This window comes from Theobroma umbraticum, unplaced genomic scaffold (assembly GCF_002168275.2).
Source record: "Theobroma umbraticum cultivar Fairchild unplaced genomic scaffold, ASM216827v3 scaffold_146.0, whole genome shotgun sequence".
Taxonomy (NCBI): domain Eukaryota; kingdom Viridiplantae; phylum Streptophyta; class Magnoliopsida; order Malvales; family Malvaceae; genus Theobroma; species Theobroma umbraticum.
Window position 1 is genome coordinate 1,031,153 of NW_018397265.1, and position 11,014 is coordinate 1,042,166.

The following is an 11,014-nucleotide window of genomic DNA, read 5'->3' on the forward strand; positions in this document are numbered from 1 at the left end:
TGGAAGAAATAAGTGGCAAAGGAAATAAAAGTAAAAGTAAGAAAATGAGGTGGTAGATGGAAGGCAATTAGGATAGACTTTGGACCAATGAGCAAAAGAGATAATTTGTGCATGAAATGTGAATGGGAAGTGAGTTGGTCCAATGAGAATAAGGAACAAATAAAGGAATGAAAAGAAAAAAAATAGAATAAATAAATCAAGAAATAAAAATGAAAAGGTAATAAAATGAATGTGACGAGTGGAAAGGTTGCCAGGGCTTTTTGCCTTGTACTTTTACCACATAAAGAAAACGAAACATGCCAAAAAGGCATGAAGCTTTGGGCAATCCGCCCATGAGAAAAAGTAAAGAGAAAAATGAAGGAAAATAAGGTAAAAAGCTAGTAACCTTGGGCAATCCGCCCATGTGAGAACAAAATGGGGAAACCAAAGGCATTTTCAAGGCTTTTTCCTTGATGAGTTCACCCATAACAAAGTGAGAAGAGAAAGGGAGAAAGAAAGGAAGAAAGGAGGAAGAAGAAAAAGGAAAGGATAGATCGGTTTAGTGAACTCGAGACAAGTAAGGTAAAGAGATTTTCATTTTTCTTGAAATGCATGCTTTGTAAATCATATGTAATGTGTGATTTTTTTTGTAGTAGCAAGAATCTACAAGGATTCAAGGGACCTGAGGCATGCATGTAGGTAGATCTTAGAATGCATGGTGATTTTGGAGCTAAATAAGCAATGGGTAAGTGCTTTAGTCTTGAAATTTTAAGTAGAAATGAAAAATGAGATGTATATTGATTGACTATGTTTGTGGCAGCAAAGGTGACCTTAGATGTGAGGAAGTTGTGAATCATATTTGAAAATTCAAGCTTAAACCGAGAGGTAAGCATGCAAAGTGACTATATTGTGTTGCATAAGCTTTGGTTGGTTAAAGTGTATGGATTGTGTGATAAATATTTGTGAGTAATGTGATAAAACCTATGCCATTTGGTTAAGGACTATTGGTTGATATGCTGCAATTTGTGTGTATAATTACACGTATTGGGTTTGAATGGTTGCTAAGGAGAAAATAAGTAAGTAAAGTTGCTACGGTGGCATGCCGAAAGAGGTAACGAGTGATTGGCAAATAAAAATTAGCTAGATACGCGCTCAAATCAATAGCGACAAAGCATCCTGCTATTGTGAGGTAAGTAGGGATTGTCTATTTTAAAATCTCCTTAAATATATATACAAATACGTGTTGATTTATTTTAAATGCAAAATTTGTGGAAAGCATGAGCTAGTAGATATTCTAGGAATTTATGGATGTCATAGTATTTGAAATTTGCTTTGATCATATATATATATACAAGTTATATACGTAAAGGATTTTAAAACTGTGAAACAAGCTTTTTACTATAATTTCTATCAAACTGTGCCTTATTGATTTTATGATGTGCATTCGTGAATGACTTTCAGACTCACCATGCTGATTTGACATCTAAACCTCATGCAAAAGGTTTATAATGTAAAGTCTTACAAAAACGAGGTTTTATCATGTTACTATGATCGGTATTTTGAAAATGTTTTGAAATGATCCTTTGAAAATCCGATTTGGCTTTTAAATGGTTTTAACTCGAGAGTAGGCTTGTTGTCACTTCAGTTAAGTGTGACCTTTGTGCACAAGTGAGCTCTAGCTAGAGAATCTTTGGGTCACCAACTAGCTGTTAAACATGGCGGGGCCATGGTCTATGATTGTATGTGGCTAGGCCACAAGTTTTATACGCGGTTGCGACTGCATGATTTCTCAATGTAGGCCAACATCGTTGAGACTGCCATGGCATGTGGGGATCCGGTGGAGTGGAGCTCTCGAATGTTATTACGTGGAAGTGGGTCCACATGTTCTTTATTTCTATTCCTACTTGAGAGTGATATCTCTTTGAGTTTTTATACATGTAGTTTTTCGCATGGTGAGAATTAACGGTTTTCCCGGAGCTCCCTTACTTATACGATTACATTGGATTTAACTCCTCATGTACGAGGTGATTTATGAATTTGCATACAAACTTTGTTAATGATGGATTTTACAGGAGCATGCATGGCGATATTAAATTGCTTTAAGCCAGTTGGATGACATAAATCTTTACATGAATTGGTTTCATATTTGATTTGAACGACTATCTTGCATTAACTTACTAGTTTTACATATAAGGCACAAACCTCCCTTTTTGGGTTAATTTGTTAACATATATTCTCATATTTTTAATATTCAAATTTCTATCTTTAACATGTTTCCCATCTACGCCCTACTCACAGAGTTGATGATCACTGAGTCTGTGAGACTTACCCCCTTATTTCTTTTTTGTAGTTAAGTAATCGGTACAAGTGCACCGCTCAGCAGATCAAGACTAGCTGCAACGTAGGTAATGGCATCTCTTAGACTTCCACTCCGAGTTGCTCCGTTGCCTAAAGGTCATGTTGTGTCAAATAGTCAGACTTATAATGATAAATAGTTTATGAAAATGTATTTGCTAAACCTCGAGGTTTTGTAATGATTACCACTTATTATGTTGAATATGTTGTGGACTTATTAAACCAGGTTATTGGTATTTAGATGCTACATTTTAAATATTGTGTTCATTTAGTTTAAGTGAACTATAGCATTAAAATTGTATGTTGAGTCTAAATTGTTTGAAAGCTTAACTAAGGCTTGTTTGGGATTTGACGGGTTCACTCTCAAGTATCGAACATCGTTAACAATTTAGAGAAGACGTTGTTGCAGAAAATCCTTGATTGGGAGGTCAAAGTAATCGATACAGGTCTAGATGATCGAACCACTATAAATCATTGTGTTTTATCTACATTTTTTATTTTCTTCTTACTTTTAGCACTTAAATCATTCCTCCAATATGCTTTAAACTTCCATTTTCAAATTCGCTTAATCAGCTTTTACTTAGAAAGAATTTTTGTGTCATTCTAAAAGTGCTATTCACCCCCCTCTAGCGCGCTCTTTAGGACTAACATTGTCAAATCTAAAATCTTGAATCTTCTTTGATTTTCCTCGTTCTCTTACTTATTTGGCAGCTCTTTTTTCTTCAAAAAACCATCTCTGAATGTCCTCTCAAATTACTATAAACAACCCTCTTTAAATATCCCTTAAAACCCTATATAAAATAATGTTCAAAAATGTTGTTGTCTGAGTTATCGAGTTGGCACTGCGACTTTGTCCCTTGGGCATCGTGATGCCCTAGCCTCAAATGGAAGTATGGTGCTCTTATTTCTTCATGGCACCATGGCACACTTCCATCGTGGATGCAGTGCTAGCTTTTTTGGTCAATGTATGTTGTTCTTCTGAATCACTGTGCCGCAGCCTTGGCTCATTTGTGTGGCCTTGTGCAATTTTTACTACAATCCATCCTATTGCAATGCAATTTTCACCCTGATATGATATGAAATGGGTAATGTAGGATGAAAGTTGTAGCCAATTTTTTAACATTCCAATGGATCAAGAATCACATCAATAAGACTTTTGGAATGAGAGTTATGCTTGAAATACTACATGTACGAGAGACACACTAGCCATACTTTTACGGCTCATCACCAATGGAGGTCTTTTCATTTGAAAACCTTCTAAAGCAATATACTAAATCAATAATAAATAAACTAAAAGCAATTTAATATAAATTTAAACTGAAATAACTTAAATTAAAATAACTCAACATGATTTAAATTAAATTAAGAAAAATAATTAAAACACCTAACTCTAAACAAAAATCTCAAGCATTTAGCACTCAAAATGTAGCAAAATAACTCTATGTAATAGAGTTATCAAACCCTTAAACTTAAGATTTTGCTACTCCGTGAGCAAAAACATAAAGGAAAATTTAAACAAAAAGGAAACAAGGCAATGATGAAAACAAATAACTAAAGATGAGTTGCACCACGCCAATGATTTCCCTTAATTTCCTCAAATGTTATCTTAAAAGCTCAACTCAAGGCAAAACATAGATATCATTCAAGTCCATGTTTCAATTCAAATGCAATCTCATTCTTAAATAAATTTTCATGTGTGTGTGCAATCTTTTACAAAGAATAATCATGCAATCTAGATAAATTTATGCCCATGAAAATTCAAATTAGTAATAGAATTCCATAGGTTTACTTTCCACTAATGTAGACTAATACTAAGTCAAGGATCATTAGCTCTTTATCAAGCTTGTAATGTAAGGATAAGGTCAAGGTAAGATAAAAAATATTTTAAAGCTAAAATCACCCTAAGCACATAATCATTCTAGGACTTATATAGAGCTCTAATCATACTTCCAAGTAAAACCTTTATTTTAATGACAGATTTTTCTTTTGTACAACACTTTATAATTTTTATTTTCTTTTCTTTTCTTTTCATAAAAACTTCACACCCTAAAACTTATTTCATTCTATGTTAGATAGTGGGGTGAATACTAGACGTTTTTTAACTTTTTAACAACTTCGCCTTTGTTGTTGATTTCTCACGCAAGGGCACGTATCGTTAACAAATAATAAAATAATAAAGTAGAGTATCGTTCCCATAGAGAATTATTTAATTCCTATCATTAACTACTAAAGTTATAACACCCTAATTTTATTCAAACAATTAAAATAAAAAAGAAAAATTAAAACTAACAAACTAAAACTAAAATTAAATAGTAAATAACTCACTTAACTACAAAACCTAATATTATGATATCCCTCAATATTTCATCTGATTATTGTCTCTCTCTCTTAACTCAGTTTAATACATTAAGTTGCTAACCTAGAGTCCTAAATTATTTACAAGTCTCTGTCGAGTTTCTCATAAAAATACCTCTCCTAATTAATTTACTATATGTCTATGTAAATTAAATTGAACAAAGATTCATTAAGTTTGTGGTCTAATCTTGGCTACGTATGGCTTATAAGTGTATGTCTACCCTATATGCAAATCAAACCACCTAATCAACAAGAACATTCGATCATACGCTATTCTATTCAAAGTCGACCTAAATTTCTTTCGTCAAGGTTTAACCTAAGTTTCCAATTCAATTTAATTGCTGATCAGGCAATTAGAAGCATTAAGAATAGAATAAAATAAACAACTTAAATCCATCAAACATAAGCAAAAGAGAAATAAATAAATCAAACTACATATTGAGTTAATTCATAATCTTAGATTAAAAACTTAGTTCCCCATCAAGTCACACATCATCATCAAATTAAGTTTAAACAATAAAAACAAACTAAGAAAACAAAAGAATAATCGAAAAGATAAAACTCAAGAATTATAATCTTGATCTTCCAAATCTTCTTGAATCCTTCAAAATCTTCTCAGCTTCAATGACTTTGTGGGTTGATTCTCCACTATCAATCTGGTGTTTCGTTCTTTTTTTTGTATTAAAATTGTTTTTATCAAACACCTACAAAAGCATAAATAAATCAGTAACAACCTATCTTAACTACATTAACACCAAATTAAGCATAAAATTAACCAAGATTAGATTCACTCACCTAAATTAACTAATTTAAAATAATTAAATAAAATCTACTAATTTCTATGCATTACTATAAGAACTAAGTTAAATTTACTATCAAAATCTCTATATCATAGAGTTATCACACCTCTAAACTTAATATCTTGCTTATCCTTAAGCAAAACATAGAAAAGAAACTAACTTACAAAAATCAAATTCAATTAATGAAAACTAACAACTATTACTAGTACTACTACTAGTAAAGATAAAGTGCACCAACTCAATGATTCCTCATAATTTCTTCAAAAGTATGTCTATAAATCATTAACCTAAGGAAAAATATAGGCATCATTTAAATTCATGTTTCAATTCTAATGTAAGCACATTCTCGAATGGATTTCCTTGCGTATGTGTGAAGTCTTTTATTAAGAATATCATGACATCCAGATGAGTTTATCCCAATACAAATTTCAAATTAGTGCTAGATTCCATAGGTTTACTTTTCATCTCTCTCTCCACTAATGTATAATAACATCAAGCTAGGGATCGATAGGACTTTAATAAACATGTAATGTATGGCTAGGGTCAAGGTATGGTAAAGGATATTAATTTTGCTCAAATCACCCTAAGCACATAATTATTTTAGGACTTATATATAGAGGTCTATTTTCCATCTCCTAATACACCTTTTCTTCCACATTTGAACTTTTTTTTTTCAACACAGTTTTTTTCACAATTTCACAATTTCACACGCCCAAACTTATTTTCTTTGTATTATAGGTAACAGGGTTACTTTTCATATATTGAAATTTTTTTTCTCTCACAGCAACATCACCTTTTCACCTTTTTCAACATTTAGCTTAATTTAAATTTCTTAAAACATTATACATGCTTAGCAGTGAGGGTTGCAAAATTGGAAATTTAATTTTAAGGCTAAGCTCATTTGTTATGTAGTTAAGTAAAGAAAATGGAAATTACGCTCAAAAGAGTATAGTGGGGATAAAGATTTAACAAGGTTGGCTTTTTAGGTTCAAAAAGTCCAAAGATGGCCTAAATCATTTTCCTAACTAAGTATTGCCTAGGATTTCACATCGAAAGAAAATCAAGTAAATTCTAAAATTCATGACATAATCTAAAATTCACATCGATATAAACCTTCTCTAGATATTCATAATAATTCAAAGTAAAAGATATAGTGCTCAAAATTGTGGAAATCACATTCTAACAATAATACTTAACAACAGATTTTAGCATGAATTCAAACAAAAACTTTATTCACCAAAAGTTAAGAAATCAAGACAATCAGTTATCATCATTAGATAAAGAAATCATTTAAAAAATTGACACAACTTTACTCTAGATTCCTAAAATTCAAACAAGAAATAAATTCATTTGCCAACTAATCCTAAAATATTTATAAATCTGGATAATCATGCAAATAAAATTAAATCTAAAACTTTCACAAAATATTCACTACTAGAAAAATAAATTCACCCCTCCAAACTTAAACTAAACATTATCCTCAATGTTAGAAAAACAAAAGAAATTGTAAAGAATACTCCCCTGATGATTGGATGAATATAGTGAAACGCTAGCCCTCACCTTCGTCCTCATCATCCTCACTGTCACTTGTAGGAGAAATTTTTTTTATTGAAAAAATAAATATAAATAAATAAACTAAAAATAACTAAAAGTTAAAGAGTTTCGAAAGTTTGAGTTGCCTCCCAAAAAGCGCTTCTTTATAGTCAATAGCTTGACTTTGGTTGAGGTTTGAGTTTGCATGGAAAAGCTTGAGATGTAAAAGTAGCCTCTTTCTAAGATGAGGTTATAGTGCCTCTAACTCAAGATTTGATGCTTGCTTATGTTGGCCCCAAATAAATGTGCTAGATGGGGGTGAATAACACTTTTTGACTTTCACATAGATTGATTTTATTATTAGGGGCAAGTTAAAGATCAATGATTTAACAAAGAATGCAATGAAAAATAAAACAGGGCAAACAATATACAAATATTTATAGTGGTTCAGTTAAAAACCTACATCCACTACCTTAATCTTTCAACCAAGGATTTTGCAAATCAAATCACTATAAACGGTGAAATTCCCAAGCTTTCACCAAGCTTTTACAATGGCTTTTTACAGGCACAGCCACAACCTTTAGCAATAGTTTTCCCCAACATCAACCAGAACCCAAAACTAACTTTTCTTAGGCTGAGTTAGAACTTATACACTCAATCAAGCTAACCCAAGCTTGATCATCCCCTTAAAGTGACTCGCACATTCTAAGTAATCAAGGAGAATAGAAATAAAGAAGTACCTATGATCACTATCCTGATCTGAATGGTACAAGATGAAGTGTTTAACTTTATTACAAGGATTGAAGTGAAGTATAGGAAGTATGGAAAGAGTTTTTCCTATTTTTGAGCTCTTTTTGATCTTGGAAGCATCTCTTCTGTTTCTTAGCCATTGGGAGTGCCTCATATACTTAAAAAACCAACTTTGATGGATGTTTGATAGTTGCTGACTGTTGGAAACAGTTGGAAGATAGTTCTAACCGTTGATCTATCTTCCAGCATTGAAATTTAAATTTTTAAACAGTGTGCTCTTAGTTGACTAACATACTACTTAGTCAATTAAGTCTTTTCAGTTTGCAACTCCCAGATTCTTGTAGTGAGCGCTTAGTCGACTAACCATGCTTCTTGGTCGACTAAGTCCTTTCTGTTCCTGGACTGACCAACTGCATTTTTGAAGTTTAGTTGACTAACTCCTTTAGTTATCTGACTAAGAGGGTTATATTTTGTGGCTCAACTATAGCTCCTTATTCTTATAAGTTTTGATATTTGCTTCTGAGTACTTAATTTATTAATGACATACATTATTGTCCTATACACTCAAGTAGTAAAGTTAGATATAAATAAGTGGAAATGTTTTATTATCATCAAAAACTAATGAAGTCAACAATCGCTCAATTTTTGATGATGACAAAACATTCCTTGATTAACAACATAGTATCTTTTAGTTTTTTTGTATTGCATAAGATTAGTAATTTCTCCCCTTGAGTGTGTACTCCCCCTTAATGTATGCATGATATTTTTAAGTTATTTTATTATTAAAATCAATAAGCTTTTCTTTATCTTTAAAAAAACAGACATAAATTCAGACATTTTAACAAAATGTCTTCATACAAGTTTATAGAACAGTCAGTAATGGATGCCAAAATATTATCAGTATTGCAAATGACTATCATCAGCATTATTGTTAACAAACCACATCCATTCCAAAATCAACAGTCATTAACAATCCATTAAACACAAAAACATAACAGAAACAAGTTTTTAGCATTCATATATCATCAACAATCCATAAGCAACTAAAATAATATGTTGTCATTAAACACAAAAGCATAACAGAAATAAGTTCTTAGCATTCAGATATCATCAACAATCCATCAGTAATTAAAATAATATATTTTCATAAACAATCCAACATCATCAAAGTTAGATTCCTAAGTTACTTTTAAATTACTTTTACTTTCTCTCCTAAAATTACTTCTACCCTAACCTATCTTCGCTTTTTTGTCATCAGCAAAAAGGAACAGATCTAAGAAACATTTGAGGGGATTGATTCATCTGTTCCATAATGGACATTGAGGGGTTCAAGAGATGACACGGGTGAGGATTTTTGTGATTGGGAATCAAAAGAAGATCTGTTTAAAACTTAAAGAGGTTCTAGAATGGAGGATTTGACTAAAAGTTTATCTTTCTTAGCCAGTCTAGAAGACATTCTTCTCTTGAGGAACTTGGTTTTTGTTGCCATAGTCTTTCTACCTCTTTTAGTAGGTTTGGGTTTATCATGTGTAGATGTAGCTGTTTTTCCTTTTTCTTTATCAGTAGGTCCACTTTTTTCTATGATGTGACTTGATTCAGGGGAAGCTCTTGCAAGTGTTTGCTTCTAAGCTCTACTCTTTACTACTTCTTTTTCAGCTAGATCTTCCTTTACCATCTAGTGAAAGACATCTATAATTAGAAATTCCTTAAAGTTTGTTGGAGATGGTTTATCTGTTTGTGCTTCATCATGCTGTGGAGAGTTGTCATTGAAAGATCTTATCAATTCTATGTTAGCACTATCTTTTTCCTCAATTTCAGGTTCAAGGGTAGGTAGTTTCCTTACTGAACTAGATTCTGGTTCATCACCTTCAGCTTGAAATGCAAGATTTTCAGCAGTTTTTCCTACTGGTGTTAAACTTGGTGCTGCTGATGTACTTTCAATTGTAGGGCCAGATGATGCTTTTCTTTTTTCTTTCATCAAATTTCTCAATTCTTGAAAATTTTCTTCAATTTTTTGGATTCTTGTAGAGTGATCAGTAAGCTTCCCATCCATTCTTATCAATAAAGTCAGAATCATTTCATTTGAAATCTGAGAAGAAGTTGCCTTAGTCTAAGCAGAGGCAAGATGCTTTTCTCTTAAAGTATCTTTAAGGGTCTTAATAAAATTTTCTCCTTCCAGTTTGTACCCTATTTTTGGCAAACTTCCTAGATAGATAGCCTGATCCCTACTCTTAACCTGATCCATTTCATATCTAGTAGTCTAGATCCCCTTTTTCTTTACTAGAGAGGTGATTATGTTTCCATAAGGCAGATTCAGCTTGTCAACTTAACATGTTCCTTTCATTGTCTCTATCTTGAATCTTCCTAAATTGAGGGGAGTAGCATTAAAAGCATGCTCCATAAACTACATATCTTAAAGACTTATGTAGCTGAAGCTGCCACCTCTTCCATAAATTGTTGAAGCTATAAAGTAATGCAAGATCTTAGTTTGTGGACTTTTGATAAAACTTGTAAAGTTTTTAGATTAGTATCTTTCCTTTTTTCTTGTGATTATTTCTCACAAAGATGAGGGATCATAATCCTTAAGGATTTCATATTCTCCCTCATTACACTCAATTTTGAGTAGATTTCCTCAATTAGTGGCAGTAACCACAAACCCCTTTCCATTTAGGAACACATTCAAACCATTATCAACAAAATCCTTAGGGTCATTAAGTTCATTTTCATCTAGTGCAATACTAGCATAAAAATCTTTCACAAGGCTGGCACTATAGGTTATGTTCTTAAAAACACTCAATTTCTTCAATTTTATTTCTTCAAAGTAATCTGATAAACCCTCTTTAATTTTTGGAACTGTATTAAAGCTATCCCAATCAATATATTTCCCACAAGAGATGGGGGCATTCTCTATTTTCCTAAATCTATCCTCATGAGTTTTATTTCTAAATTTTGAGGATGGAGGATTACCTTTTTCGGTGAATTGCCCTTTTCCCTTCTTTTTCTCTAATTTCTATTCTTTCTTTTTCTATTTCTTCCCAGTTTTCTCAGTCATTGAAGCTGACTCATCCTTCTTTCTCTTCTTTTGAATTTCAAGTAGTGGGCTGTCTTCCATGGGTCTTTTCCCTTTTTTCTTTTCCAAAATATCTCTAGGTAGGGAAGATTTGGCCATCGATTTTAGGCAGTTTTAGACTTAGGGCTTGGAAAGTTAGAGAAGAAGGGTTACCACGGTGGGGTCTTTGATT

At 32.2% G+C, this 11,014-nt stretch overlaps 2 long non-coding RNA genes across 2 annotated transcripts in view; both read left to right on the forward strand.

The window, feature by feature from the left end:
• Positions 1-456: 456 nt before the first annotated feature.
• Positions 457-2,569, forward strand: LOC110422742 (uncharacterized). Its single transcript, XR_002445762.2, has 4 exons — positions 457-561; positions 633-724; positions 800-864; positions 2,330-2,569. It is a non-coding gene; the product is annotated as an uncharacterized LOC110422742 (long non-coding RNA).
• A 119-nt stretch (positions 2,570-2,688) lies between these two features.
• The window catches only part of LOC110422645 (uncharacterized), a 13,698-nt gene continuing 5,372 nt past the window's right edge, over positions 2,689-11,014 (forward strand). The window contains exons 1-2 of the long non-coding RNA XR_002445747.2: positions 2,689-2,780; positions 9,031-9,116. This is a non-coding gene — a long non-coding RNA (uncharacterized LOC110422645). The remainder of the gene's footprint in view (positions 2,781-9,030; positions 9,117-11,014) is intronic.